Raw genomic sequence first — 6,000 nt, 5'->3', positions numbered from 1 at the left:
ACTGCAGTGCAGACGACACGATATTTCCGGCGGTATGACTAGATACCGAAAAAGGCCCTTTCCGCGGAAAGGGCTTATCATGATCGGAAAGGGCCTGCCATATGTTTATTATTTATACTTCACTCAATATTTTGAGAACAAGTTAAGAACACTACTTGAAAGGCATATCATTGAACCAGTAAGGAAAGGGAAAATAGAATCTATCGATACCTGGACCAACAATAATGAGAGTGCAAACCATATTCTTAAGCCTGCCGTTCAGTGGAAACTGTTTGATCTTTCGAAATTTGTGCACAAAGTGTATGGTAAAGGTAAAAAGGTAAAGGTAAGTTTTATTTACCGTCGCTTGGTGAAACAATTAACATAAGCTCTATAGAGCTTTTCTATTAAGAACATTTAAAACCAATTATACCTCACCCCCAGCAATTTGCTGGTACCCATTTACAGCTGGGCCGACTGAGGCAATCGTGATAAAGTGCCTTGCCCAAGGACACACCGCAATGGGAGTAGCCAGGATTTGAACCAGGGGCCTTCACCTCCGTAGGAATGCATCTTAGCCCTCTTGACCAATGCTTCCACGCCATGGTATACTTATACCTTATGACATTGTAATAGAAGAACACGAAGAAAGATGTACTGTAGAGCAGTACGGGATAAGGTAATTTCAGACTTTCGGAATGATACACACATTGATCGGTGGTCTGCGTTGCAGGAAGATCAACGAGAGCGCAAAACAAAGAGGTTTTTATCAGACTATTCATAACTTTATCATGACATCACTGTATATTAGGGGTTCTAACTGACCAATCAGAGAGCTGCATTTTCGGGTACCTGCCAGTTTCCACGAAGTATATTAACTATGAACATATAGTGACTTTAGAAGTAAATATCACACTATTTTAGAAATCAAATTTTTAACTGCACATGCCCAAAATGATCATACAAACGACAAAACTTTGAGGTTTCATTTTATTATATTATATGGATTTATAATACCTTTATTTTAGTTTAAAGTTTGAGATTTTACACAGGGAGTCTAAAATAAAGTCCGAGTAAAATGTAATCATTACCCAAGTGAAATTAGTGGGGAAGTTCACATGGAAGCTCTAGAGAAGGTGGGCTGTCGTGTAAATTGTACCTACTCCCACCAGTAAAGCAACCGACCAATCAAAAGTTGGGCCCTGGAAATATGTAAAACTTATTTTTCCCTGCACATTGCGCGCTGTGATGAAAAGCAAGGAACCGGTAAACTCTACCACGCCATGGTGTTTGCAGACTTCAGCTCTTCAACAGGGAAGGTATGATTGGTGTACTAACTTAAACCGTTCAAATGGGTTATCGAATATAGAGTCGGTCTCTACTCTACGCTAGAGCTTCCATGTGAACTTACCCAGTATTATTCTGCAATGTTTTGGACATGTTAAAATTATGTATGGAAGGTCTAAACCGAATGAAGTAGTTTCTTCGGATGGTTCGAGAACGGCCATCAAAACACCCGTCAGCTGGCCGAAAACCAGTTCCGTCAGACATAATAATAAATGAAAGCTTAGCGTGAAAATGTAAGATGATTGCAAAAGAGAAAACAAGCGGCACAGCCCAAAACAGTTGGGTCATAGCCTTTATATTAAAACATCTTACAACTTTACCAAATATAGTTATTCCGCTACAGTTTCTTTTTGTTGCGGGCCTGTAATTTTTCCCGTGGTATAGTGTTTGAAAAATTATCTGATATCTGACATAAATGGTGTTTTATGTTGTTTTTTGGTGAGAGCAATTTTTCATTTATTAAATAATGTTGTGAAGTGGTGTAAAAAGGGATAAATCATATGTACTAGCTGAAGAAACCTTGTAGTTATTCATTTTAGCGTATCAAGGATTACTCCAAATTTTTTAAAAACGACCAAAATAAGCCTTTACCAGAGCTCGTATATTGTATTCCAATGTATTTTCGTGTGGGCTTTTACAGCTGTAATTCATAGTGTTAATAGCTTTAAATATTTGTAGTTATACAAGAGCTTGGGTTAACGATGAAAAGAACGTGCTTTCTATTGTTGTTTGAATATCTTTCTAGTACACTACAGATGACACACCGGAAGAGGCTATAGCAATGCCCTCCTTTCGTCCGTTTGTCCGTCTATCAGTCTGCAAATATGGATCCTGCAATTCAAGCTGGGTCCATAAAACTTAATATGTGAATAGAGGGCAATATGTAGATTATGCATGCACATGACTTATATTTGTAGGTCAAACATCAAGGTGACTATTGAAAGTCGAGTATAAATTGTCTCCGCTCTATAAATTTTATATACATTGATGAATTATTTTAAATTGCTACACATAAATGTTCCCCATGATGAGACAAAGCGTCAACACATGATCAATACTTGACGGTTAAAGGTCAAGGTCACTGCTGAAAGTCAAGTAGAAATTTGTTACCACTCCATAACTTTTAACATTGCATTGAAATATTTTATTACTACAATGTACACATGATTAGACTATGTGTCGCGAACATGACCAATGGTTGTTGGTCAAAGGCCAAGGTCACTATTGAAAGTTTTGCCACTTGTAGGGGTCTTCAGTATTGGCACTGCAATCCTCAGTCACTTGTTAGTACTAGTACATAGTCGGAAATTTAATTTATTTCTGATTATCTTTACAAAATTTCAAATAAGGAACATCAGCAGTTTTTTTTTCAACAGAAAAATCCAAAGTATAAGCTTTAACTATTACTTTTTAGTTCCTTTTGAAAAACATTGATAAAGTGTAGGCGTTAAATGATGATAATATTGTTGACCTTTTGATTGGCCGGATAAAAAACACACCTAGAGAGAAATTTTAGGATTTCCTTGGATGTTTTCTCTTTACTCTTTTCTTGTACAGTCCGCCCGTATAGCTCAATAGGGAGAGGGCAGATCGCGGGGCCGTGAGTTAAATCCCCGTGTGGGGCGTATGATCTCCGTGACGATTTGATAAAAGACATTGTGTCTGAAATCATTAGTCCTCCACCTTTGATTCATGTGGGAAGTTGGCAGTTACTTGCGGAGAACAGGTTTGTACTAGTACAGAATCCGGGAACACTGATTAGTTTAACTGCCCGTAGTTACATAACTGAAATGTTGTTGGAAAACGGCGTTAACCAAAACCAAACCAACAAACAAATAAAACTTTTCATGTACACGAATTTAACACGTTCAAAAGTTATTATATCATCCTTATCCTCCTCATCATCATTATTATCCCCCGACAAAGTGGGAGGGATATAGTTTTGGCGTTGCCCGTCCGTCCTTCCGTCTGTCTTTCCGTCCGTCCGTCAGCCCTTCCGTCCGTCCGTCCGGAGCCATATTTAGGAAGTGGTTGGGAATATTTTAATAAAACTTCATATACATGTTTACCACTGTGGGGTATGCGGCCCGTCAAGTTTCAGCCAGATTGCCCAAGTAACACCAGAGTTATGGCCCTTAGAAATTTCTAGCGTTAAATGTATTGGGCACTATGAATATGGCAATTTCTGCTACATTACTTTTGATATATTTGACCTAGAACTATGAAACTTCACTTGAATTTAGATCACCATCATGTGGTTGTGCACACACAATTTCGTCCGGATTTCTTTAGTAACTTCAGAGTTATTGCCCTTTAATTGTTCAAAAATCTAAATATTTGTACATAACAAAATTACCATTTGTTAGAATTTCATTAAACTTCTTTCATTTTTTTCCCATGAACATCTATTAATTTATTATAAACATGTTAAGTTGTGTACACACACATGGTCACCCCTTGCCTTGGTCACATCCCCTCCCCCCCCCCCCCCCCCCCCCCCCCCCCCCCTTCGGATGGTTCGAGAACGGCCATCAAAACACCCGTCAGCTGGCCGAAAACCAGTTCCGTCAGACATAATAATAAATGAAAGCTTAGCGTGAAAATGTAAGATGATTGCAAAAGAGAAAACAAGCGGCACAGCCCAAAACAGTTGGGTCATAGCCTTTATATTAAAACATTTTACAACTTTACCAAATATAGTTATTCCGCTACAGTTTCTTTTTGTTGCGGGCCTGTAATTTTTCCCGTGGTATAGTGTTTGAAAAATTATCTGATATCTGACATAAATGGTGTTTTATGTTGTTTTTTGGTGAGAGCAATTTTTCATTTATTAAATAATGTTGTGAAGTGGTGTAAAAAAGGGATAAATCATATGTACTAGCTGAAGAAACCTTGTAGTTATTCATTTTAGCGTATCAAGGATTACTCCAAATTTTTTAAAAACGACCAAAATAAGCCTTTACCAGAGCTCGTATATTGTATTCCAATGTATTTTCGTGTGGGCTTTTACAGCTGTAATTCATAGTGTTAATAGCTTTAAATATTTGTAGTTATACAAGAGCTTGGGTTAACGATGAAAAGAACGTGCTTTCTATTGTTGTTTGAATATCTTTCTAGTACACTACAGATGACACACCGGAAGAGGCTATAGCAATGCCCTCCTTTCGTCCGTTTGTCCGTCTATCAGTCTGCAAATATGGATCCTGCAATTCAAGCTGGGTCCATAAAACTTAATATGTGAATAGAGGGCAATATGTAGATTATGCATGCACATGACTTATATTTGTAGGTCAAACATCAAGGTGACTATTGAAAGTCGAGTATAAATTGTCTCCGCTCTATAAATTTTATATACATTGATGAATTATTTTAAATTGCTACACACAAATGTTCCCCATGATGAGACAAAGCGTCAACACATGATCAATACTTGACGGTTAAAGGTCAAGGTCACTGCTGAAAGTCAAGTAGAAATTTGTTACCACTCCATAACTTTTAACATTGCATTGAAATATTTTATTACTACAATGTACACATGATTAGACTATGTGTCGCGAACATGACCAATGGTTGTTGGTCAAAGGCCAAGGTCACTATTGAAAGTTTTGCCACTTGTAGGGGTCTTCAGTATTGGCACTGCAATCCTCAGTCACTTGTTAGTACTAGTACATAGTCGGAAATTTAATTTATTTCTGATTATCTTTACAAAATTTCAAATAAGGAACATCAGCAGTTTTTTTTTTCAACAGAAAAATCCAAAGTATAAGCTTTAACTATTACTTTTTAGTTCCTTTTGAAAAACATTGATAAAGTGTAGGCGTTAAATGATGATAATATTGTTGACCTTTTGATTGGCCGGATAAAAAACACACCTAGAGAGAAATTTTAGGATTTCCTTGGATGTTTTCTCTTTACTCTTTTCTTGTACAGTCCGCCCGTATAGCTCAATAGGGAGAGGGCAGATCGCGGGGCCGTGAGTTAAATCCCCGTGTGGGGCGTATGATCTCCGTGACGATTTGATAAAAGACATTGTGTCTGAAATCATTAGTCCTCCACCTTTGATTCATGTGGGAAGTTGGCAGTTACTTGCGGAGAACAGGTTTGTACTAGTACAGAATCCGGGAACACTGATTAGTTTAACTGCCCGTAGTTACATAACTGAAATGTTGTTGGAAAACGGCGTTAACCAAAACCAAACCAACAAACAAATAAAACTTTTCATGTACACGAATTTAACACGTTCAAAAGTTATTATATCATCCTTATCCTCCTCATCATCATTATTATCCCCCGACAAAGTGGGAGGGATATAGTTTTGGCGTTGCCCGTCCGTCCTTCCGTCTGTCTTTCCGTCCGTCCGTCAGCCCTTCCGTCCGTCCGTCCGGAGCCATATTTAGGAAGTGGTTGGGAATATTTTAATAAAACTTCATATACATGTTTACCACTGTGGGGTATGCGGCCCGTCAAGTTTCAGCCAGATTGCCCAAGTAACACCAGAGTTATGGCCCTTAGAAATTTCTAGCGTTAAATGTATTGGGCACTATGAATATGGCAATTTCTGCTACATTACTTTTGATATATTTGACCTAGAACTATGAAACTTCACTTGAATTTAGATCACCATCATGTGGTTGTGCACACACAATTTCGTCCGGATTTCTTTAGTTACTTCAG

This window comes from Mercenaria mercenaria, chromosome 19, assembly GCF_021730395.1.
Source record: "Mercenaria mercenaria strain notata chromosome 19, MADL_Memer_1, whole genome shotgun sequence".
Lineage (NCBI taxonomy): Eukaryota > Metazoa > Mollusca > Bivalvia > Venerida > Veneridae > Mercenaria > Mercenaria mercenaria.
This window is presented reverse-complemented; position numbering follows the sequence as displayed.